At 38.7% G+C, this 26,976-nt stretch overlaps 1 protein-coding gene across 10 annotated transcripts in view; it reads left to right on the forward strand.

Annotated features, from left to right (window-relative positions):
* Positions 1 to 26,976, forward strand: part of LDLRAD4 (low density lipoprotein receptor class A domain containing 4) — a 670,991-nt gene that overhangs the window by 184,516 nt on the left and 459,499 nt on the right. Inside the window, exon 10 of one of the 10 annotated variants that reach the window (XM_053668815.1) lies at positions 25,732 to 25,836. The exons of the other annotated variants lie outside the window; for them this stretch is intronic. The gene's annotated coding sequence lies outside the window, so the exon portion shown is untranslated. The remainder of the gene's footprint in view (positions 1 to 25,731; positions 25,837 to 26,976) is intronic. 10 annotated transcript variants of the gene reach the window in all.

Consider the following 26,976-nt stretch of genomic DNA (forward strand, 5'->3'; position numbering starts at 1 on the left):
TTATGCTGAGTGAAATAGGCCAGGCATTGAAGGACAAATACCATATGATCTCACCTTTGACAGGAAGCTAAAGAATAAAACAAACAAGCAAACAGAATAAAAACAAAGACACTGAAATAGAGAACAAGTGGGCAGCGACCAGAGGGGAGAGGGAAGGGAACTTAAGGGGAAAAAGGGGGAGGGATTTTGAGGAACAAGTATGAAAGACACAGAGATGAGGACTGGGGGGGGGGATGGGAGAGCGGGGGGAGACCAGGCGGGGGTGGGGTGGGATAGGAGAAATAGATTAAAAAAATGTACTTGAAAAGTAACTAAATAAAATTTAATATTAATAAATAAATAAATAAAATAACAGTAAAAGAAAACATTAAAAAAAGAAAACAGCATTAAAATTAAAAGAGAACCAACTATATGGGAAAACATATGTGCCAATGATACCTCAGAGAACGGCTTAATCTCCACAATATACAAAGACCTTACATGTCTTCACTCTAGGAAGACAAGCATCTCAATCAAAAAATGGGCAAAGGACTTGAACAAGCACTTCACCAAGGAGGACATACAGAGGATCCAGAGACACATGAAGAGATGCTCAATATCACCAGCTGTCAGAGAGATGCAAATTAAAACAAGAATGAGATACCACTTTACACCAGTCAGAATGCCTATCACAAACAAAGCAACAAACAACAAGTGTCGGAGAGGTTGTGGAGAAAAGAGGACCCTAGTTCACTGTTGGTGGGATTTCAGACTCCTACAACCATTATGGAAAACAGTATGGAATTTTCTAAGAAAACTAAAAATGAATCTGCCTTTTGACCCAGCAACTGCACTGCTAGGATTGTATCCTAAGAACCCTGAAACACCAATCCAAAAGAACCTATGCACCCCAAATATTTGTAGCAGCACAGTTTACAATAGCCAAGAGTTGGAAGCACCTAGTTGCCCATCAGTAAATGAATGGATCCAAAAACTATGGTACATTTACACAATGGAATTTTATGCAGCAGAAAGAAAGAAGGAGCTCCTACCCTTTATAACAGCATTGATGTTTCCGTAAAGTATTATGCTGAGTGAAATAAGCCAGGTGTTGAAAGAGAAATACCATATGATCTCACCTTTAACAGGAATCTAAACAACAAAATAAACAAGCAAGCAAAATGTAACCAAAGACACTGAAATAGAGAGGAGGAAGACAGGGACCAGAGGGGAGAGAGGAGGGAATTTCAGGGGGAAATGGGAAGAATTCAGAGGAACAAGTACAAAGTACACATGGACAAAAACTAGGCAGAGGGGATGGAAAAGGGAGGGAGGTGGGGAGCTCGGGGTGGGGTGGGATGGGAGTAAAAGACAGAAAACTGTACTTGAACAATAATGAAATCAAAACGTTTAAAAATATGAAAATGTCAGTCCTATTAGAAATAAAGAGATATGATTAAACCACCACCAACAAACAAACAAATATTGGAGACTTTTGGTCAAGATGGTGGCGTAGGTAGACATACTTCACCTCCTCATGCAACCACAAAAAGAATTGCAACTAAATCTCAAAAGAAATAACACCCGAACTATCAGAAATTGAACTATATGGAAGTCTGATAACCAATGATTGAAAGAAGCCATATTCACCAGACAGGTGCCTTTTACAGGTAGTGAAAGTTACTCTACCTAGTAAACAGAAACAAACACAGGGAGGCTGCCAAATTGAGGAGACAAAGAAATATTGCCCAAATGAAAGAATAGAAGAAAACTCCAGAAAAAGAACTAAATCAAATGAGATACCAACCTATCAGATGCATGGTTCAAAACATTGTTGACCAGGGTGCTCCAAGAACTCATTGAGTATGACAACACAAAGGAAAAAAATTAAGGCTACACTAAGTGAAATAAAGATAAATCTTCAGGGAACCAACAGTGAAGAAAAAGAAGCTGGCATTCAAATCAAAGATTTGAAACATAAGGAAGAAACAAACATTGAGCAAGACTAGAAAGAAAAAAACAAGTATTCAGAAAAATGAGGATAATATAAGAAAAATCTGGGAAATTTCTAAATGTGTCAACATTCAAATCATAGGGATGCCAAAAGGAGAAGAGGAACAGCAAGAAATTGAAAACTTACTTAAAAAAATAATGAAAGGATACTTCCCTAATTTGACAAAGGAAACAGATAAACGGTATAGTCCAGGAAGCACAGAGTCCTGAGAAAGTTTGGAGCCAAAGGGGACCACAACATGACACATCATAATTAAAATGTCAGAGGTTAAAGATAAAGAGAGAATCTTAAAAACAGCAAGAGAAAAACAGAGTTACCTACAAAGGAGTTACCATGAGACTGTAAGCTGATTTCTCAAAAGAAACTGCTGTCAGGAAGGGACTGGCAAAAAGTATTCATATTGATGAAAAGCAAGGACTTACAACCTAGATTATTCTGTTCAGCCAAGCTATCATTTAGCATGGAAGTGAAGGTAAAGTGCATCCCAGAGAAGGCAAAGTTAAAGCAGTTTATCATCACCCAGCCATTATTACATGAAATGTTAGAGCAACTTATTTAAGAAAAAGAAGATCAGAACTATGAATATTACAAAGGCAACAAATTCACAATTATCAACAACTGAATCTGAAAAAAAAAACTTAAGCAAAGAAGCAGAATAGAAGTAGAATTGTAGGTATTAGAGATCTTTTGGAGGTTTATCAGCTGGGAGGGGGAAGGGAGAATATGGAGGTCAATGTAATGGGATTAAAAAGCCTAATTGGTAGGTACCAAATGTATAGGGGGATATTAAGATTAGTATAGGAAATGGAGAATCCAAAGAATTTATATGCATGACCCATGGACATGAACTAAGAGGGTATTGCTGGAGGGAGGGAGATACCAGGAGGAGGGGGACAAAGGGAAGATTGGGGCAACTGTAATAACATGATCAACTTTAGCTTTAAAAGAACTGAAATAATGTACTTCCTTCCCATTCACTCACCTCTGGGGTTAGTGGTCAGTGAGGATGGCTTGGTTCTGTTCTCAGCTTCAAGACATACCCATTGGTCACTGCTTCTCTGCTCACAGTGCAGGAAATTTTGGAGGAACACCTGAAAGTATTTGCTTTCCTGTATGGACTCAAAGCTATATTTTTCCATGTGCTCAGGGTCAAAAGTCATATCCTTGAAGTTTTTGATAACAGTTGCAGCTGCTTCCCAAAAGAGGTGTTTTTGGTTTTCAGGAATATGTCTTTGCCCACCAGAGTGCAGTTACTCACGTAGGACTTGAGCCTGAAACCAGTCAGTATGGGCACCACTAGATCTGGGACCAAGAAATCTCCTTTTAAATAAATGTATTTTCAGTGAAAAAGTGACCTGATATGTAGAAAAAATAAGTAAATAATATAGTGGGTCTGTAGCTATGACAAAAAACAGAGAAGAGGACACTCAAATGATTGAAATTTTGGAAAATTCAAAAGAAGTGACTTCTAATGTGTGTACTTCAGGACATGATTGCCATCTAGCTCTAAAACTGGTATGGTTAATGCTCAGGTCAGAATGCATTTTATAGGATCTTTATTTTGACTTTTTATTATTTAAAAATGATAATAGTTTTATAAATAAAAGAGTTCTTGACTTATGCCCCCAAATGGAAGAAGGGATGAAACAAAAATAAAAATGAAATAAATGTATGGCTGATTCGAAGACCATGAAAAGAATTTTGTTTTAACTCAGAGACAATGATGTCCATATTGTTGCAGAATCATAGTTACTTTTTATGCTATCTTGAGGTTTCAACTTTCTGATATTACCAAACTAAGTCTGATGATATTACTGAACTCAACTTTCTGATGAGTTTGATGTCTGTGGCACACTTTGGTGAAACCAAAGTCTGAGGCAGCAGGCTTTCATAGAGAAAAGATTGTTTGTCTAGCTATGAAATGAGGAGAATGGAGACAAGGCTCAGATTAGTGTTCCAAAATTAGTATTTACAGCAAATTTAAAGGGTAATGGTAAGGAAAAACTATACATACTTATTGTATGGGTTAGACAACCTTGGAACTCAGTCAACTAAGATAAGGAATGGGAATGATGAGAGAAAGTTGTCAGGGTCTGACTGGGTGACATTTAGGTGTCTGGCCAAACACAAATTGCTAGGCAGCCCATGCTGTTCAGAGGATCAGGCTAAGGTTGAATTTTGATTCCAGCCACGCACCAGCATTAGTTGGAGTTCATTTGTTGGCTTTCTTCCCATGTATAAACCACTTGGACTAGACTGATTTGGCTTGGTCTCTTGGTCTCCTGGTGGCTGGAGTGCTGTGAGGAGGCCTGCTATTTCCTGAAAGGCAGCTCCTCCAGACCAACCAACCAACCATCCAACCAACCAACCAACCAAAACAAACAAACAAACAAACAAACAAACAAACAAATAAAAGCTACAGGGGAAATTTTAACATCTGGTTTCAGTGTTAGGGCCTCATTTCAATAAAATAATAAATTTTATTGCATATCTCATTAGAAACTCTTCAGTACTTTTCATTTTCAAGTTTCCTCACTGCACCTATGACTCTCAAGTTTGTATTAATTAGGAGGAATGTGCTGTAAAGTCCTATGTTGACAAACTTATTGCTTGTTTTTTATTTTTATTTTTATGCTACCTGTAGCTTAGGAGGGGGCCTATTTATTTATTTATGACTGGGGGGAAATTTATTTCTTTACTAACAACCATTGTGTTTTTCCCAGAAGCCACTCTTTAGAATGTTTAGCTTCTCCTAAATTCCTAACCCTATTCCCATTGTCCCTGCTTTCCATCCCACCTCAGTTGTCACCACCATCACCACTGTAGTCACCATTACCACTACTGCCTGGACTCCCATTATCACTCCATCACCATTCTGATGAACTCACCTCTATTGCTTTTAAGAATTGCCCAGCATGTCTTTTCTTAATGTCTAACAACCTTAATCAATTATGGTTCTATTATGTCACGACCTATCTTCCTCTCTATTCTCCCACATGCCACTGAAGCCCACAGCACTTGCACATATTTGGGTGCAAGGTCCTTCAAAGGAACTGAAAATAATTAAGGGCGACTTTTAAACTAAAACATTTAAAATGCATCCTCTAACCTAAGGAAGAAACACTTCTAAAAAATCTCATTTGAGTCTGCTGCTTTCCTCCTAAGACTCCAGTGGGAACAGTACTCCTGAGATTTTTTTGGTAAGTTAGTTTCCTGTGAATGAATGAATTTCCAGTTATCAACTGGTAAACCAGACTGTGCATGAACTCTTTCAGTAATAGAGAACTCACCTAATAAATTGGCATAATTCTACATCAGGAATGCTCTAATTTTGGACACATTTTCTTTATATGGAAGTGAAAAATCTATTTTTGTAATTCTCATGAGATAAGCTCAGTGAAATACGGCTCCAGCATGGCTTGGTGGAAAGAGCAATTCTGAGTTTGATGGTGTTTATTTTTTTTAATTTAATTATTGTCCAAGTACAGTTTTCTGTCTTTTACTCCCATCCCAGCCCACCCCCCTGCTGTGCTCCCCACCTCCCTCCCATTTCCACCACCCTCAGTTGTTGTCCATGTGTCCTTTATACTAGTTCCTGTAAATACTTTCCCTTTTTCCCCTGAAATTCCCTCCCCTGTCCCCTCTGGTCACTTTGCCCCTGTTCTCTATTTCAGTGTCTGCTTTTATTTTGCTTGCTTGTTTGCTTTGTTGTTTTGCTTCCTGTTAAAGGTGAGATCATATGGTATTTGTCTTTCAACACCTGGCTTATTTCACTTAGCATAATGCTTTCCAGTTCCATCCATGCTGTAGCAAAGGGTAGGAGCTCCTTCTTTCTTTCTTCTGCATAGAATTCCATTGTGTATATGTACCATAATTTTTTGATCCATTCATTTACTGACAGGCACCTAGGTTGCTTCCAGGTCTTGGCTATTGTAAATTGTCCTGCTATGAACATTGGGGTGCATAGGTTCTTTTGAATTGGTGTTTTAGGGTTATTAGGATATAATCCCAGCAGTGGAATTGCTGGGTCAAAAGGCAGGTCCATTTTTAGTTTTCTGAGAAAATTCCATACAGTTGTCTACAGTGGTTGTACCAGTCTGCAATCCCACCAACAATGGATTAGGGTCCCCTCTTTTCCACAACCTCTCCAACACTTGTTTGTTGCTTTGTTTATGATGGCCATTCTGACTGGTGTAAAGTGGTATCTCATTGTGGTTTTAATTTGCATCTCTCTGAGAGCTAGCGATATTGAGCATCTTTTCATGTGTCCCTGGATCTTCTATATGTCCTCCTTGGAGAAATGTGTGTTCAAGTCCTTTGGCCACTTTTTAATTGGGTTGGTTGTCTTCTTGGAGTGGAGTCATGTAAGTTCTTTGTATATTTTGGAAATTAAACCTTTGTCTGAGGTATCATTGGCAAATATGTTTTCCCATACAGTTGGTTGTCTTGTTAATTTAATACTGTTTTCTTTAGCCACGCAGAAGCTTTTAATTTTGATGAGATCCCATTTGTTTATTTTTTCCTTTATATTCCTTGCTCTAGGAGACATATCAGTAAAAAAGTTGCTGCGTGAAATATCTGAGATTTTTTTCTGCCAATGTTCTCCTCTAGGACTTTAATGGATTCATGGCTTATATTTAAGTCTTTTATCCACCTTGAATTTATTTTGGTGTATGGTGTAAGTTGGTGCTTGAGTTTCATTTTTTTGCATGTAGCTGACCAGTTCTCCCAACACCATTTGTTGAAGAGGCTATTTTTAGTCCATTTTATGTTGCTGCCCCCTTTGTAGAATATTAATTGACTGTAGAGACTTGGGTGTATTTCTGGGCTCTTCGTTCTATTCCATTGGTCCATGTGCCTGTTTTTATGCCAGTACCAGGCTGTTTTGATTACAGTGGCCTTGTAATACAATTTGGTATCAGGTATTGTGATCCCTCCTACTTTGTTCTTCTTTCTCAAAAGTGAAGTTGCTATTCGGGGTCGTTTATGGTTCCATATAGATTTTTGAAGTGTTTGTTCTATGTCTGTGAAATATGTCATTGGTACTTTAATAGGTATTGTATTGAATCTGTGGATTGCTTTGGGTAGTACGGACATTTTGATGATTTAAATTCCTCCAGTCCATGAAGAGGTATATGTTTCCATTTGTTTGTCTTCCTTGATTTCTTTCTTCAGTGTTGTGTAGTTTTCTGCATACAGGTCCTTTACCTGCTTGGTTAGGTTTATTCCCAGATATTTTATTTTTATTTTTCCTATATCAAATGAGACTTTTTTCTTGATTTCTCCTTGTACTTTTTCAATGTTAGTATATAAAAATGCCTTTGATTACTGTATGTTCACTTTGTAACCCACTATTTTTCCAAATTCATTTCTTAGGTCAAGCAGTTTTTGGATAGAGTCTATAGGATCTTCCATGTACACTATCATGTCATCTGCCAACAATGACAGTTTTGTTTCCTCCTTTCTGATTTTAGATGCCTTTTATTTCCTTTTCTTGTCTGGTTGCTGTGGCTAAAACATCCAAAACTATATTGAATAGAAGTGGTGAAAGTGGGCAACCTTGTCTTGTTCCTGATCTTAGTGGGAAAGCTTTTAGTTTTTGCACATTGAGTATGATGTTGGCTGTAGGTCTCTCATATATGGCCTTTATTATATTGAGGAATGCTCTCTCTATTCCTGGATTGCTGAGTGTTTTAATCATAAATGGGTATTATACCTTATCAAAAGTTTTTTCTGAATCTGTGATATGCTCATAGATGATATGATTAGGTGATTTTTGTCTTTGCTTTTGTTTATGTGATGTATTACATTTACTGATTTGTGAATATTGAATTATCCTTGCATCCTTGGTATGAATCCCACCTGGTCATGGTGTAATGATCTTTTTAATGTATTGTTGGATGCGATTTGCCAACAGTTTGTGTAGTATTTTAGTGTCTATGTTCATCTGGGATATTAGCCTGAAGTTTTCTTTCTGCGTTGTGTCTCTATCTGATTTCGGGATTAGGATGATGCTGGCTTCATAAGAAGCATTTGGGAGTCTTACATCATTTTGGATTGTTTGGAATAGCCTGTGAAGAATAGGAGTTAGTTGTTCCTTAAATGCTTTGTAGAATTCTTCTGTGAGACCATCTGTTCCAAGGCTTTTGTTCTTTCGGAGATTTTTTATTACTGCTTCAAGTTTATGTACTGGTATTGGTGTATTCAGGCTTTCTGCTTCTTCTTCATTAGGTTTTGGAAGATTATATTTTTCTAGAAATTTGTCTATTTCACCTAGATTTTCAAATTTTTTGGCGTACATTTCTTCATAGTAATTTCTTACAATCCTTTGTATTTTTGTGGAGTCAGTTGTAATCTCTCCTCTTTCCTTTCTGATTGTGTTTATTTGGGTTCTCTCTCTCTTTTTTTTTTTTCTAAATGAGCCTGCTTATAGGCTTGTCTATTTTGTTTATCTTTTCAAAAAACGAACTCCTGGATTCATTGATTTTTACAATTGTGCTTTTAGTCTCTATGTCATTTAATTCTACTCTGATCTTGGTTATTTCCTTCCTTCTACTTGCTCTGTGGTGTCTTTGTTGTTGTTCCTCAGGTACTTATTGGTGTAGTGTTAGGTTGTTTGTTTGAAATGTTTTTATTTTTTTTAGGTAGGTCTGTGTTGCTATGAACTTCCCTCAGGACTGCCTTCGCTGTGTCCCGTAAGTTTTGGGTTGTTGTAAGTTCATTTTCATGTGTTTACAGAAACTTTTTCATTTCTTCCCTTATTTCATTCATTACCCATTTGTTGTTTAATAGCATGCTATTCAATCCCCATGATTTTGAATGTTTTGGCTCTTTTCTCTTGGTGTTGGTTTCCAGTTTCTGTCCCCGGTGATCCGAGAAAATGCTTGGGATGATTTCAGTTTTCTTGAATTTGTTGAGGTTTGTTTTCTGACCTATCATGGGGTCTGTCTTTGAAACTGTTCTGTGTGCACTTGAAAAGAATGTGTATTTAGCTTCTTTCGGATGAAAGGTTGCATATATATCAGTTAAGTCTATTTCATCTAGGTTGTTGTTCAATGCCGCAATATCTTTGTTGATATTTTGTTTGGAAGATCTGTCCATTTTTGACAGTGGCGTGTTAAAATCCCAAACTGTAATTGTGTTGCTGTCAATATCTTTCTTGAAATCCTCAAAGATTTTAAAAATATATTTGGTGCCCCTAAGTTGGGTGCATATATATTTACAATGTTAATGTCTTCCTGGTGGATTCTTCCCTTGAGTATTATGAAGTGACCTTCTGGGTCTCTTTTTATGACCCCTTTTTGAAGTCTATTTTGTCTGATATGAGTATTTCTACCTCGGCTTTTTTTCCCTGGTTGTTTGCTTGGAAAATTTGTTTCCAGCCCTTCACTTTTAGTGTGTGTAGATCTTTTGTCCTGAGGTGGGTCTCTTGTAGGCAGCAAATGTGTGGGTCATGCTTTCTTATCCATTCAGCTATTGTATGTCTTTTGATTGGAACATTTAATACATTTACATTTAAGATTATTATTGATAGGTAGTTATTCATTGTCATTTTTATACTGGTGGTTCTCATTCTCTCTCTTTTCCTTCCTTTCCTTAAAGCAGACCTTTTAGTATTTTTTGCAGAGGTGGTTTGGTGGAGGTGTATTCTTTTAGACTTCTTTTGTGTGGGAAGCTCCTTATTTGGCCTTCTATCTTGATTGAGAGCCTTGCTGGGTAAAGTAGCCTTGGTTGTAGGCCTCTGGTTCTCATTACTTGGAATATTTCTTGCCATTCTCTACTTGCTTGGAGCATTTCCATTGAGAAGTCAGTGGCTAACCTTATTGGGACGCCCCTGTATGTTATTTCTTTTTTCTCCCTTGCTGCCTTTAAGATTGTCTCTTTGTCTTGGAATTTTTCCATTTTAATGATGACGTGTCTTGAAGTGTGCCTCTTCGGGTTCCTCTTGATTGGGACTCTGTGTGTTTCCTGGATTTGTGTGACTTTTTCTCTCATCAAATTAGGGAACTTGTCCATCGTTATTTTGTCAAATAGATTTTCTATCCCTTGCTCTTCTTCTCCTTATGGTATCCCTATTATTCAGATATTATTACGTTTCACATCGTCTTGCATTTCTTTTAATCCCTCTTCATTCTTTCGGAGCCTCTTTTTCTTTTCTTGCTCTTTCTGGGAGTTGTTTTCTACCTTGTCCTCAACCTACTGGTCCGATCTTCTGCCTCATCGATCCTACTTTTGATTCATTCCACTGTTTTCTTAAGCTCCAAAATTGTATTCTTCATTTCCTCTTGTCCATTGCTGATAGTTTCTATTTCCTTTTTCATGTTGATATAGTTTGCAGTGAGTTCATTGTAGGTCTTCTGTAGTTTCTGGTAGACCATTGTGCGCTCTTTGAACTTCCTGATAACCAGTGCTTTGAATTCAATATTTGATAGCTGATTTGCCTCTATTTCATGTAGCATTCTTTCTTAGGCTTCCTCTTTTTTTTTCATTCAGGGGTTGTTTCTTTGTCTTCCCATGTTTTGTGAGACTCTTCATGTTAGTCTCAGGTTCTTAAATTGATTTGTTCTGGCTTCCTGGATTCATAGTGTGAACTTCTTTGGTACAATACCTGTGAGATTCAGTGGTGTAGTCTCCTTGATCTCCCCAGCTTGCTGATTCTGGGCTGTCCTTTACGTTGGCCCTGAGTTTGTCTTTGGGTTTTTGTTGTTTCTGGGTCTTTTTCTTTTGTGGTTCCTTCCCACCAGCTGGTGAATTGATGGACCCTCTGTCAAGTACCCATTTTAATTTGCTTCCCTGGTGAGGGCGGGTTGCGTTGAAGCTAGTTCTTCTTGTACAGTGTTTTGAGTATTCTCTTTTGCATTTGTTCAGTTGTTAGCCCTGGGTACTTTCTTTGATGTTTAGTTGTATTTCCAGATAGGTCTTGGGTTGAGGTTTGTGCGGTTTCTACTCACTCATTTGCCTTCCTCTGTTGTTGGTTTCTTTGGTGTTGTGTTTCCTCTTCCTTTGGGTATCCTGGTGTTCACTGTGTTCACCTGCTTTTTTTTTTCTTTTTTGTGATCATATAAAGGGGAAGGTATACTGGTTTATAACTGCTGGTAGAGAAGAGATAGGTGATCCACTGACTATGTACAGTGATAACCATAATCTTCAACACAAGTAGCCAGTTTTTAGAAAGGATGGAAGGAAGATAAGGCCCTTGTTGGGGAGGGAAAGTTTGTGATTGGGATCTAGAGAGGAGTGAGGTTGAGGGAGGTCAGATTCTGAGGTAAGTTGAGAATAAAGGATGATAAATATGTGTAGTGTGGGACAGGATAGAGTTAACCACTACCGTATTATTGTTCAGGCAACAATGAAGTTGGCTAAGATCTGGGGGGAGTTGTTGTGTAGTATTTACAATAATATGTAACAACTATTATTTACAATAATATTAGAGCAACAATCGTATGACAGAATCTATGATATACCAAGATTGGGAAGTATTGGACTTTCAATAGTGTGCTAACTGGGCAAGGGGAAGTAAAGGACAGTAAATTAGCAATATACTATGATTGAGGGGACAGGGGAAACCTGTCAAGCAATATAATATATCCAGCCAAGGTAAAGAAGACTATACAGAAAGAGGAGGAATACAGATGTAGTATTAAAATAAAAGATGTAAGAATAATGACAAAAATAATTGAAAAAATACAAATATGAAGTAACTTGTTGTTTTTCTCTTTATAGCAAAGTGAATTTTGATTCTCTGTACTGTTGGGATGCCCCCTCTTTGAGTCCAACTCTAGTCTTTTCACTGTTCCAAGTCTTTTGTCTCACTTGGGGGGGAGGGGGTAAAAAGAAAGAAAAAAAAAGGCAGAGGTGGGAGGAAAAAGCAGTAGGTTTGGAAAGAAAGGAAGAAGGAATAAAACAAGAAAGAAGAAGAGAGAGGGTAAAAGTATTGAAAGATGAAAGAATAATAAAGTTAAAGAAATAAAAGATCATTTTAAAAAAGCAAAAAGAAAAGAAAACAGAACACAACAAAACAAAAAAAACCTCTCGTTGGTTTCTAGCTGGTCAAACCTTTTATTCTGGTCACACTAGCTGCAGCAGTCTGAGAGGCGATTAGTGTGGTTTTCCTCCCTTCTTGGTGAACTCAGCCTGTCTCACCAGTGCCCTCCCAAGATCCAGACTGGCTCCTCTCCCCAGCACTGCACCGAGAGCAGATTTTCTCCAGGATCTACAGTCTTGGCCTAGGGTGTGGACGCGTGCTCCCAGCCAGGCTTCCCTGGTCTCACCGGCTTGGGCGAGAAGCTTTCCCAGTGCTGTGGTGGAACGCACTGACGACTCTCAATTCTCCCCTGGCTACCACCGACTGATTCCACGGGTGATCAGAGCTCTCTGGTTTGCTTCCTAATGCCCACTCCTCTCTCTGACACTCTAAGCAAACCTATCTCTCCTGGCGTTTTTCATTCTGCTCCTGGCCAGGTAGGAAGGGAGCTGATGACTGGCTGTCTCCCAAGGACCTTGCTGCCAGCCCTTGGCTCCCTGAGTCTGTGGCAGCACCAGCAGACCTGGACCAGGCCCAGTGCAACGGGGAACCCATGGGCGTCTCTCAATTCTCCCAAGCCAGTCAGCACAGACTGACTTCACCGATGATCAGAGGTCTCTGGTGTGCTTCCTAATGCGCACTCCTCTCTCTGACACTCCAAGCAAACCGATCTCTCCTGGCGTTTTTCATTCTGCACCCAGCCGGGTAGGAAGGGAGCTGATGACTGGCTCTCTTCCAAGATCCTTGCTGCCAGCCCTCAGTTCCCAGAGACCAAGGCGGACTGCTGGGGCCCTGGAGTGGGCACCAGAGGGCCTGCAGCCTCTGCACTGTTCCCTCGGAACTTGTTGACCTGCAGTCGTCTCCTCTGCTCACCGTCTGGTCATTCAGTGTCTGCTACAATTTCTGGAGTCCTACCTTCCTATATGCTGGGTCCCTGTTGGCTATCTGCTGTGCTCCTCCACAGATCAGCCTGGTTTTTCTATGGCAAGTGGGAGGAAGCGAAATCCTTTTGTCCTACTCCGCCGCCATCTTCCTCAAGTCCCTGATGGTGTTTTTTGACCCCAGTATTTCTTTTGATATATTATGGATGACTGCAGCATCAGGTAGACTGTATTCAAGTGTAATTCAAGAATATATTGCAAAGCTCAGCGCAAATAGTTGTGGGTTTCCTCCTTTATGGGATCCTTCAGGATGTGGCTTCTCTCTCTGTTGCTGGACATCCCAAGCCTTGCCTGCGTCTTTGGGTGAAGTGATTACTAATAAATCAGTGGGGAAAAATAAATTGGAGATAGTGAGTAAATTGGAGTATTTTAGTGAGCCAAAGCGACCTCCTATTTTAAATAATTTAATATATTTGATTCTTTTAATATCAACCATTTTTTTCCCTGCTATCCCTCCATTTTTACAAAGGGAACAAGCAGAGGGGAGTTAATTTCATCCAGAGTATCCCATAGGTTTCAGAAAGATTTAGCTCCCTATTTCTTATGTGGCCTAGCAAACAGGATGTTTATTGAAGAACTGGGTTATTTTCTAGCCCAGCAAGTCTGTATACTTGCAGAGAAATCTGCTCATTATTTGGCTTCCTCTCTAGCTTCCTTCCGAAAGTTACTGCTCTGTGATTTCAGATGTAGTAGCAGATATTTTCAAAACATGTCCCTAGGCATATGATTGCAATTAAAAAATTTTTAATTGAATTTATGGGGTTACATTGGTTAAAAAAATTATATAGGTTTCAGGTGTACAATTCTATAATATGTCATCTGCATATTGTATTATGTGTTCACCACAAGTCAAGTATCCTTCCATCACTGTTTCTCCCCTTTTTACCCTCTTCGACCTCCTCTACCTCCTTTTCCCTCTGGTAATCACCATACTGTTGTCTGTGTCTGAGGTTTTTTTTCTCCAATCCCTTCATTTTTTTTCACCCAGCCCTCCTACCTCTACCCCTCTGACAGCTGTCACTCTGTTCTCTGCCAATCTGTTTCTATATGGTTTGTTAGTTTATTTTGTTCATTAGATTGGATTTTTAAAGTTATAGTTTGTTTGGCTTTTACTGGCTGTTTAATTACTCCTTTTCGTATTCTTAATTTTCTTTACATTTTAAGCACTTGTTTATACTTCTGAGTTAGTTTCATTGTATCTTCTGTTTTCTAGTGTTTTCCATACAATTTTAAAGCTTCCAGGTTTTGATAATTATAGTGGCAACTCTTCTTCCAAAATTAATGTATTAAGAGTAAATAGAAACTGAATAATTGAAGCTTTATAATAAGACCAGTAAAACTTTTGTAGTAACCTCAAGAGTTTTGTGGTCTTCTGAGGGATCCAAGATGGCAGAGGAATGAGTGGAAGTTACACTATTCTCTTCTTAACACCAATCTGGAATTAAAACTAAATTGTGGAGAAATCACCTACACCAAACAACTGAACAATAGGAAGAGAGAAGCCTGACACTATTAATAGACAGAAGAAACAGCTTCAGCACAACGTGACTATAGGGAGGCAGTGGAGATGCTACAGGGCTGGTTGGGCACCCACAGATGGCAGCTGAAACACCAGAGGGATATTTAAGTGTCCAGTTGAATCCCCCTGAAAAGTGTGAGGTCTAAACTCTAAACTGGGATTCCCAGCCTAGAGTACCAGAGCCTGAAAAGTACACAGATAACATCCAGCTGAAAAAAGCAGCAGGGTTGCTCTCTGCCCAAGATGGATGGCTGGAGACACAAAAAGTTATTTACAGGGACAATGCATACATTCTCATTTGTAGCCACTTACCCTGGGCTCCAGCAAAGTGGGAGGCAGACTGAGTAGAGATGCTTGAGGACAGACTGGGGATAGAGGCTTGGGGGAGCAAAATGAGAGAATAGATACTGGGATCCTTGTGCCGAGTCATATCCCATACTGCAGCAGCTATGTTACTCAACCAGACCATTCCCCTCCTAGTGACAGCAGCCTGAAGGGAAGCAATAGTCCCATCCCCAGGAGGGATTCTGCTCTGGCCTATGGTGCTTAAGCCTGACTACTGAGTGCAGAATGACAGGATTAACAACTGACGAGTCAGCCACAGATCCCTGGTAGTTTCCAACAGGCTGCCTAAGGTCAGATGAGGTCACCAAATGACATCACCAGAGGCAGATCCAGAAAGAAAAAACAGTGATAAATACTAGATGCTATGGAGAAGAAATCCACCATGGTCTTCTCCTTGACATGCAATATTTCCTCTCCCGTATTGTTACCGAACAAGAGGAGGTCCGAGGGAGGGGCAATACAATATTTGGCCCACCTAGGGATGCCTAAAACTGCTGTACAACAGGGGCCCCTCCCAAAAACCAAAATACTAAAATCTACTGGGCCCTTCTGTCCGCCGCCAATTGGAAACACATCTCTTAATGCCAGAGATTTGTGAAAAGGAAACAAAATGTTTATTTAATGCTATTCAGGCCTAATGCCACCACTAAAATATCAAAGTCCTTTAGGTTGTTCACCTACACCCACACAGCTCTCCCTTCTCCCACTGTCCCAACTCCGGGTACCGTAAATCAGGAAAAGAGCACACGTCTGTGTTGCAGGCCGCTGGCACCGTCAGCTGTGTCACTGTGCAGGATCTCGAGTTAATCCAAAGTACTGTGGTACCCTCTCATGGTCCACTGGCAAGAGTCCTTTGTACCCAGTTCCAGTCAAAGTCTCTGCTGCTTTTCAGGCCCCGCGGCCAAAGGGGGCACCCCAAAGCCAAGTGGGCCTCTTCTACCAAAGCTGCAGGGGTCCGCACTCCACCAAAAGCATGTGGCTTTCTTCTTCACCTGGCTGCAGGGATCTCCCTTCTGGCAAAGCTGCGTGGTTTTTCCCTTTCACCTGGGAAAGAGGGGGTCCACACCCTGCCAAAACCGCGTGGCTCTCTCCTTCACCCCACCAACAGGGGGTCCTTACTCTGCTGAAACCGCGTGGCTCTCTCACAATGGCTGCCGTGCCTGGCTCTTAAATCCCAGCACCCATCTTCCTCTGTACCCCTATTTCCGACTCCTCCCAAGATCAGTTACACCTGCCAGTATTCTGTATTAATACAAGTTTACTGGGCTGCCATCGTTAGTCTGGGCAGTAATCATCCCATGTCCTCGAGCCAATCTTCTCCAAGCCCCTACGCAGGCGCTGTAACTTGGGGGGACCTGCCCCCAGTTACATCTTGGGGGAAGTGACTTCATCCCCCCTAGCTCCAAGCCTGGCCACAGCCACTTAACATATCCAAGTGACCGCCAGAGGCTATAGATATGTTAAAAGACAATGCCATGGATTAGCTGCAAGGCTGTGGCTGTACAAAACTGTCCCTTCCCCCCCCAACTCACACCTGTGGGGGTGGGGTGAGGACATCTTATATGTCTCTCCATTATTCCCATACACTTTGAATTCTGGACACCATTCCAAATCTTTTTTTGGGGGGCCCCCTTTGGCTGCACCCTGTATCAGTATAACTTTTAAACATTCATTTCTTGTCCTTCGCGTATGTACATATTAAGTCACTAGAGTTTATAGTATAGTTTATTTCAGTTCACATATTTTGCTCCTCCCTTCTGTTACCCCATTTTACCTTTTTATTTCCCCTTATTATTTTTGTTATTTTTGTTTTAAATTTTGTTTTCACTCTTGCTACAATTTGTTGTCCATTCCACACTCTTACTTTTCTCTCCCATACAGCCTGTCAAAAACAACTTTCTTGTCAGTGGTCAATGTGGTCATCTCATATTCTTTATTCTGCTCTTAAAATACCTGCATTCTGCCCTGGCTGATGTAGCCCAGTGTATTGAGTGCTGTACTATGAACCAGAGGGTCCCTGGTTTGATTCCCAGTTGGGGCATGTGCCTGGGTTGTGGGCCAGGTCCCCATTGGGGAGTGTGCAGGAGGTGACCACACATTGATGTTTCTCTCCTTCTGGTTCTACCTCCCTTCCCCTCTGACTAAAAATATAATAAAATCTTTGAAAAAATACTTGCACTGTTTCTCCACCTTTAGCAATATGTGCTCATTGGTTGTGGAAAGGGTAGTTGTGTTGCTTTTTTTTCAATTTTATCTCTAGAGCTTCACTAATTTTGTATTTCAAGTCTCAAATTTTACTGGTCCCTTCTCCTCAAATTATAGTTTTGCCTGGCGTAGCCTGTTTTTTTCTTTCATCCTGCCTTTTTTTCCCTTTTCATTTTGTTTTAATTTTTCCTGTCTAAGCCTGGTTTTCATTCCTCACTTTTAGTATTCCCTCTCCCTCTATCATCTCAAAATCACTTCCCTTTCCTCTAGACATCTTTCAACTTTTCTTTCTTTTTATCCTATCCCACCTATATAAATTTTAGCTCGTTGTTGATAGTGCTGTGGTAGAACTTTCTCTCTAACTTGGTTCCTATTTTTTAATTATTCATCTACTTATTTTCCTTTTTCTTTCTCTCACTTTATTTAATTTTTAAAAATATATTTTATTGATTATGTTATTACAGTTGTCCCATTTTCTTCCCTTTATTCACCACAAGTGTAATGGGATAATCAATAAAATATATTAAAAAGAAAGAAATAATAAAATAGCAAAATTCAAAGACAAAGAAAGAATCTTCAAGGCAGCAAGGGAGGAACAAGAAGTAACATACAAGGGAGTTCTTTTTTTTTAAAATTAATTTTAATTTTTAAATTGATTATGCCATTACAGTTGTTCTATTTCCCCCCTTAATTCCCCTCCACCCTACCCCCCTGTCCCCACCATTACTCCCCTTTAGTTTATGACCATGTGTCTCAAGTTCTTTAGATTCTATATTTCCCATACTATTCTTGCCCCCCATCTATTTTCTATCTACCATCTATGCTAATTATTTTTTGTACCCTTTCCCCCCTTCTCCTCCTCCCACTCCCCTGTTGCTAACCCTCCATGAGTTCTTCATTTCTATGTTTCCACTCCTGATCTAGCTGTCCTTTTAGTTTGCTTTTGTTTTAGGTATGGTTGTTAATAACTGTGAGTTTGCTGTCCTTTCACTGTTCATGATTTTTTAACTTCTTTTTCTTAGATAAGTCCCTTTAACATTTCATATAATAAGGGCTTGATGATGATGAACTCCTCTAACTAGACCTTATCTGAGAAGCACTTTATTTGTCCTTCCATTCTAAATGAAAGTTTTGCTGGATAGAGCAATCTTGGTTGTAGGTCTTTGGATTTCATGACTTGGAATACCTCTTTCCAGCCCCTTCTTGCCTGTAAGGTCTCTTTTGAGAAATCCGCTGACAGTCTGATGGGGACTCCTTTGTATGTGACTGTCCCCTTATCTCTTGCTGCTTCTAGGATTCTGTCCTTCATTTTAATCTTGGCTAATATAATTATGATGTGCCTTGGTGTGTTTCTTCTTGGATCCAACTTCTTTGGGACTCTCTGAGTTTCCTGGATTTCCTGGAACTTTATTTCCTTTGCCAGATTGGGAAAATTCTCCTTTCTTATTTGTTCAAACAAGTTTTCCACTGGTGGCTGTTCCTTTCCCCCTTCTAGTACCCCTATAATTCGGATGTTGGAGCGTTTAAAGATGTCCTGGAGGTTCCTAAGACTCTCCTCATTTCTTTGAATTCTTGCTTCTTGACTCTTTTCTGTTTGGCCAATTATTTGCTTTCTTCTTGTCCATTCCATTGATTTGAGTCCCAGTTTCCTTTTCATCGCTGTTGGTTTCCTGTGCAATTCCATTCATTTCAATTAGTTTCACCTTCATATGTTTCTCTAATTTGTGGCTATAATCAACCAGATCTGTGAGCATCCTGATCACCAGTGTTTTAAACTGTGCATCTGAGAGTTTTGCTATTTCTTCATTGCTTAGATTTATGGGCTCTGGGGCTTTGAGATGTTCTTGAGCCATTTTTGGTCTGTTCAGGCCCGTTAAGTATGAGGAGTGGAGCCTTGGACTCCCAGGTTGCTGGGTTGTGATGCTGTATGTGGGGGCGTGGTCAGAACAGGGAAATGGCGACCCCCTCTGCTGTTTGGTGCCGCTGGGTGAGGAGCAGAGCCTTAGGTGGTTCACCAGGGCAGGGCCACTCAGGTCACTGGATTATGATGCTGTATGTGGAGGCGGGGTCAGAGCGTGGAAATGGCGGCCATCTCTGCTGCTGCTCGCAGCTCAGGCCTGCTGGGTCCCGTCTAATTGCCCACTCCCTCGCTGGTCTATCTGCGCACCAATGCATGACCACAGTCAAATCTTGGCCCTGTTCCCCGCGGTCGCTCGCTGGGTCGCTCCCTAGGTCCACCTGTTGCAACCCTGCGCCTGGGTTCCGCGCACCTGAGTCCATCTGACCGAGTTTTCCTGTGCAACCCTGCTCCGCCAGCTGCTGGTTTCGCCCCTCTTACAGGTCAGGCTAAAGAATTTGTTGTTATCAGACTTCTGAAAAGTTCAATTTTCTGTGTTCTGGCTGTGTTTTCTGTTGCTAATATTTAGTTGACTCTAAACTTGGTTGTGTGAGAAAGCAAGGTGTCTCCACCTATGCCTCCATCTTGGTGGAAGTCCACAAGGGAGTTCTGATAAACTTAGCAGCTGAATTCTCAGTGGAAACACTACAAGGCAGAAGGGAATGGCAAGAAATATTCCAGGTAATGATAAGCAAAGGTTTATGACCAAGACTACTCTACCTAGCAATGTTTTCATTTAAAATGGAAGGCGAAATAAGGAGTTCCCAGACAAAAGAAGTCTGAAAGAATACACCTCCACCAAACCAGCATTGCAAAATATGCTAAAGGGACTGCTTTAAGAAGATGAAGAGAAAAAGTGAGAGAAAGAGAGGAACACAAGTACAAAGTGGGTAAAATGGCAATGAATAAGTATCTATCATTAACAAACTTAAATGTAAATGGATTAAATGCTCCAATCAAGAGACGTAGGGTAGTTGAATGGATAAGAAAACATGACCTGCACATATGCTGCCTAAAAATGACCCATGTCAGAATAAAACACCTACACAGACTGAAATTGAAGGATTGGGTAAAAATATTCCAAGGAAATAGTCTGGAAAAAAAAAAGACAGGGTAGCAATACTTGTATCAGATGAAACAGACTTCAAAACATAGTCCATAAAAAGAGACACAGAAGGATATTTCATAATACTTAAGGGCAGAATTCATCAAGAAGACATAAACTCCCTGGCTACTGTGGCTCAGTGGATTGAGCATAAGCCTGAGAACCAAAGGATTGCTGGATGATTCCCAGTCAGAGTATATGCCTGGGTTGTGGGCCAGAAGAGGTCCCTAGTATGGGGCACCCAAGTGGCAACCACATATTAATGTTTCTCTTCTTCTCTTTCTCCTTCCCTCCCCCTCTGTCCAAAATAAATATATAAGATCTTTTTTAAAAAAGAGAAGACAAAAACACTGTAAACATATATGCACCCAATGTAGGAGCACCCAAATATAAATGGAAAATTTTGGAGGACATCAAGAAAGACATAGACAGCAACACACTCATAGTAGGGGATTTCAAAACCCCAATGTCAACAATGGATAGATCTTCCAAACAAAATATCAACAAGGCTATAGTGCTAGTGAATGACACAGTAGATCAAATGTTATTCACTGATATATATAGAATCTTTCATCTCAAAGAAGTTAAATACACACTCTTTTCAAATGCACATGGAACATTTTCAAAGATAGGCCAAATATTAGGACCCAGAACAAGGCTCAACAAAGTTAAGAAAACTGAAATCATATCAAGCATTATCTCGGACCACAAGGGCTTGAAAGTAGAACCCAACCTCAAGAAAAAACATTCAAATTTATGGAGACTAAGTGGCATGTTATGAAACAGTGAGATCAAGGAAGAAATGAGAAAGTTTCTGGAACCAAATGAACATGAATACAGAACAGTCCAAAACTTATGGGACACAGCAAAGGCAGGCCTTTTCCTATGAAAAGGAAGTTCATAGCAATTCAGGCCTATCTAAAAAAGATTGAAAAATTTCAAATAAACAACCTAACCCTACATATAGAAGAACTGGAGGAACAACCACAGACAAAGCCCAAAGTGAGTAGAAGGAAGGAAAGAAAGGAGATTAGAGGAGAATTAAATGACATAGAGACTATATAAGCAATTAGAAGGATCAGTAAATCCAGGAGATGGTTCTTTGAAAAGATGAACAAAATCAACAAGCCTTTAATGAGACTCATGAAAGAAAAAAAGAGAGAGGACCTAAATAGACAAAATCAGAAATGATAGAGCAGAAATTACAACTGATACCACAGAAATACAAAGGATTGTAACAAATCACTAAAAATAACTCTATGTCAAGAAATTTGAAAACCCAGATCATACGGACAGTTTCTAGACACATATAATCTTCTAAAACTGAATGAAGAAGAAGCAGAAAGCCTGAACAGTCCAATAACAGATGACAAAATCAAAACAGTAGTAAAAAAAAATCTCCCAGCACAAAAAAGCTCTGGATGGGACCGTTTCACAAACCGTTTCACAATTCTAAAAGGAGAATTTTATAAAACATTTAACAGCTAACGTCTATCCTTCACAGACTTTCCAAAAAATTCAAGAAGAGAAAACACTCCCAAACTCTGTTTATGAGGCTAGCATCATGCTAATCCCAAAAGCAGATAAAGATCCAACAATGAAAGAAAACTACAAGCCACTGTCTTTGATGATCATATATGCTAAATTATGAGCAAAATACTGGCAAACTGTATCCAGCAATACATTAAATAGGTCATACATCATGATCAAGGGGGATCTACCTAAGGGGTGCCAGGATGGAACAATATTCTCAAATCAAGGAACAGAAAATATTGCATAAAAAGAGGAAAGAGAAACATGATATGATCATATCAATAGATGCAGAAAAAAGCATTTGATAAGCCGCAGCTCCCATGTATTATAAAAAACACTCAGTAAAGTGAGAGTAAAGAGAGCATAACTCAACATAATAAAGGTTATATATGAAAAACCCTCAGCCAACATCATTCTCAACAGACAAAAACTAAAAGCTTTCCCACTAAGATCAGGAACAAGACAAGGGTGTCCACTTTCATCACTTCTATTGAACATAGTATTAGAAGTTCTAGCAAAAGCAATCAGACAAAAACAAACAAACAAACAAATAAATAAATTTTAAAAAGCGTTCAGATTGGAAAGGAGGAAGTAAAACTGTCACTGTTTGCAGTTGATATGATAATGTACATAGAAAATCCTATGGACTCCACCATAAAACTACTTGACCTAATAAGTGAATTTGGAAAAACGGTGGGATATAAGGTCAATATTCAGAAATCAAAGGCATTTTTGTACAACAACAATGAAATACCAGAAACAGAAATCAGGAAAAAATTCTATTTGCTATAGAAACAAGAAAAAAAAGTACCTAGGAATAAACCTTACTGAGGAGTTAAAAGACCTGTACTCGCAAAACTACAGAACACTGAAGAAAGAAATTTAGAAGACACAAATAAATGGAAGCATATGCCATGTTTATGGATCGGGAAAATTAATATCATCATAATCCCCATTATATCCAAAGTAATTTATAAATTCAACACAATTCCTATTAAAATACCAATGATATATTTCAAAGATACAGAATAAATATTTCAAAAAATTATATGGAACCATAACAAACTCTGAATAGCCACAGCCATTTTGAGAAAGAAGATCAAAGTAGGACCTACTATCAAAGTAGGGCCATATTACAAGGCCACTGTAATCAAAACGGTCTGGTACTGGCATAAGAACAGACACATAGGCCAATGGAACCGAATAGAGAGCCCAGAAATAAATCCAGTCCCTATGGTCAATTAATAAGTGACAAAAGGTATGGGAGCATAAAATGGAGTAAAAATAGCCTCTTCAACAAATGGTTTGGGGAGTCTAGACAGCTACATGCAAAAAAATGGAAACTCAACCACCAACAACTTACACAATACACAAAAATAATTCAAGGTGGATAAAAGACTTAAATATAAGTTATGACACCATAAAAGTTCTAGAGGAGAACACAGGCAGGAAAATTTCAGATACTCTGCTCAGCACTATTTTCACCAATATGTCCCCTAGAGCAAAAGATATAAAGGAAGGAATAAGCAAATGGGACTATATCAAATTAAAAGACTTTTGCATAGCTAAAGAAAACATCAGCAAAATGAAAATGGAACCAACTGTATGGGAAAATATATTTGCCAACGATATCTTGGAGAAGTGTTTGATCTCCAAAATATATAAAGAAATCATACATCTCCTCTGCAGAGAAACAATTTAATTAAAAAGAGGGCAAAAGACCCGAACAGACACTTCTCCAAGGAGAATGTCAGAGGCCCCATAGGCATATAAAAGAATGCTGAACACACGAGCCATCAGAGGGATGCAAATTAAAATCACAATGGGATTTAAGTCAGAATGGCCTTGATAAACAAATCAACAAAAAAGTGTTGGTGAGGTTTTGGAGAAAAGGGAACTGCAACACACTGTTGGCGGGAATGCAAACTGATGCAGTCAGAAATTCCATACTGTATTCCATACTGTATTCCAAACTGTATTCCAAACTGTGGAAAACAGTATGGAATACCCTCAGAAAATGAAAAGTGTAACTTCCTTTTGGTGTGGCAATTTCAATGCTGCGGTTATACCCTAAGAATTCTAAAACCAATTCAAGAGAACCTGCATACTCCAATGTTCTATCTTGAATTCTTACATTTGTATTTTGTGGTCTTTTTTTTCTTCACATTTGTTTTCATAGAAGTGTTTACCTGTCCTTTTTCTTTTTTAAAATCTTTCTCTGAGGATATGTTTATTGATCTTTGAGAGAAACGGGGGGCGGGGAGAGGGAGAGAGAGAGAGATCAATGTGAGAGGGAAAGATAGATTTGAGGGAAAACCATCAATTAGTTGCTATTACTATGTGCCCCAACTGGACTGAAATCTTTTGGTGTATAGGATAATGCTTGAGCCAATTGAACTACCTGGCCAAGGCATGATCGCCTCTTAAATACTTAAAATTTTATGGTAATGTAGTTGGTTACATCTTGATATGCCCAATGGTAACATTCTAGGGAGTATTCTTCATCTCTTGGTAAGCTTTATGGTTTTATATTTTTGGATTAGAATATCTTTAACTGATTTTTACCAATTCCGTTTTCACTACTCATTGCTGAGTAAGTTGGATTTCCCAAGACTAGCTTTTTGTTAGAGGTATGAGGAAGCTTCCAGTGTAACTTTCCATGCTTCACACCCCAGTGCTTCCCTCTATCTGGCCTGCATCAGAGATAGGGCTCTTTCCTATAAATATGGCCCATCCATGTGATTTTTTTTGCATCTGTGAGATTTTTTGAAGAGTCTTATCTCCTGATTCTTTGAACCTATGTAGGTGTGGACATATTCTGCTGCTTTCTTGCTTCTGCCATGAAATATGGCTTGTGTCCTTCACGATGTGCTCTTCACCTTAGAGCATGCTTTTGTTCATGGTGCATGGGTTCTTTCAACCCTAAATCCTTTCATTTCTCTGTGGTTTTGTCTTTGCTTCCTCCTTTGTACTTTCAGCCTAATTCCAGTTGCCTCTGGCAGTTTTTACAGGTTAGTTTGAAGTTTGTAGATTGTTATCTGTCTCCTAGTTGCCTGAATATGGAGATTGAAAATTTCATACAACTTTTTCATTGTCCTTTTGTGTTTGTTTGCATTCTGGAAGAGAAGAATAAAGTTCTATTGTGTTCATTATCATGGATAAGAACAGTAGTTTCACAAAGGTTACATAACTTGGTTATTGTCACTCAACAATAGGCAGAGTGAGGATTCAAAATCAAGTTTAAGAAAACTTGTGTTTTGTCACTATAACTTGGTGTATCTTCAGGACTGGAAATATAGTCACAGCAGCATAGTTATATAGTGAAAGGAAACTTACTCTCATTGGATAGTCATTATGGAGGTAGATGCACGTAAGTAGCAAGTGATGATTATGGAAAATTTTTGCATCTTCATTTAGTGGATCATTAAGAACTGTATGATCTTCTGTAGCTTCAAGTTTCCTCCCTTCCTCTCTTCTATCCTCTGTTCTTCCATTTTTTCCTTCTTTCTGTGACCCAAAAAGGAGACTCTAGCTGGATAAGGCTTTGCTCTTATCTGCTGTCTTTCTTGCAACTGTTCTGAACGATGGTGTTTTATATTATCTACCATTTTTCCTTTCTGTTACTCCTTGATTTTTTATTTTTTATTTTTAGACCTGGGCTCACTAAAAATGTGTTCTCTCTTTGTTTTGTTTAAGGGGACCTCTAGTAAGAAATTCTATGGAGGTGAGAGATGAGTGGATAAAATATTATTTATTTTCTTATCTTGTTTAGTTTTACAAGTTTAAAGTGGTTGAGTTTCCTGAAACAAATCTAAAAATGGTAACTGCTGCTGTTGACTGTGACAGCATCCTCAGCCCTGAACATTTCTATGCCCTTCTTGAATACAGCATGGGTGGATTTGTTTGCGAATGTTTCTGAGAGTGTAAAGGTTACTGTCACTTATATATTTACTCTGTAAAGATAAGGTTCTAAAGAAAATAGAATTGAACTGCGCCAAATCATTCAGTTTTGCATTTCTGCAAAGAACAGTTTAGTTTTTAGAAGTTATTGGTGGTTGTTACTCTGTGTAAAATATAATGCTTAATTTCTGACAAGATAATTGTATGTTCAAACTTAGTTATTTGTACACAAATTCTGGCTTGTATGTTTTTTCTGTTTTTGTTTTTAGCTGAGTAGATTTGTGGGAGACTCGGGGTGAAAGGTAGATAGAGAAGATGGTGGTGTTTCCCAATGATGTTTTCCATTGACTTTGTTTCCTTTGAAGAAGACAATGGTGAGTCTTCAGGATTTTTGTGTGTATATCTATCTGTTTGGCCTTGGATGAGAGAAGACACATTCTTTTTAAAGAATTATAAGATAAAATAGTTTACCACTTCATTTGTGCTTAATTTATAATACCTGTGACATAGCATATTTTGGTCAGGAAGAGGGAGACATTTGAAAGTTTTATTTTCTATATTTCAGGGACTGCTTTCCATTGCAGCTTGTAAATAACATTTGCTGATTAAAATAATGGCTTTTCAAAAATTAATGTGTTATATAGTGAACACGTCATCTCTTTAAATCTGTTTTCTTTTTACATATCTATTATGTTTTGTGTCCTTTTCATATGGAAAGATAAAAAATTGCATTAAAACATAAACAAAATTGTAGACAGCTAGAATAAGTACAATAACTAAATTTAATACTGATATTCTTTCTTTTAAAAATAAAAGAAGAGGTACTTTCTTTTATTATTAAAATGGTAATAAAACATTACGAAAACAGATATTAACAATTTTAAAAAGGAAATAAAAATCATTCAGTCTCACTTCCTAGAGTTGGGATTCTTGATATGTTTTTAACTGTTTTTATTAAATATTATATACTTAAATAGACACAACAAAATTTACTATTTTAACCATTTTTAGTTATACAGCTCCATGATATTAAGTACATTTATAGTGTTGTCCAGTCATCACCATTGTTCATCTCCAAAACTTTTTCTTCTTCCCAAACTGAAACTCTGTTCCCATTAAACATTAAGTCCCTATTTCCCCCTCATCCATTCTCCCAGCAACCACCATTCCACTTTGACCCTATGAATTTGACTATTTTAGGTACTTCATATGATTGGAAGGTATAGCATTTGTACTTTTGTGTCTGCCTTATTTAACTTCGAGTAATGCCTTTAAAATTCATCCATGTTGTACCAAATGTCAGACTTTCTCTTTTTTTGAAGGTTAGAAATATCCCTTGTGTGTGGGGGTGGGTATTGCATTTTGTTTATCTGTTCATCATTTGAAGGATATTTGGTTTGTTTTCACCTTTTGGTTACTATGAATATTGTTTCTATGAACATTGCTGTACACATATCTGCTTAAGTCTCTGTTTTCAGAACTTTTAGTTATTTACTCAGAAATAGAATTGGTTG

This window comes from Artibeus jamaicensis, unplaced genomic scaffold, assembly GCF_021234435.1.
Source record: "Artibeus jamaicensis isolate MK-2021 breed Jamaican fruit bat unplaced genomic scaffold, CSHL_Jam_final contig_511, whole genome shotgun sequence".
NCBI lineage: Eukaryota > Metazoa > Chordata > Mammalia > Chiroptera > Phyllostomidae > Artibeus > Artibeus jamaicensis.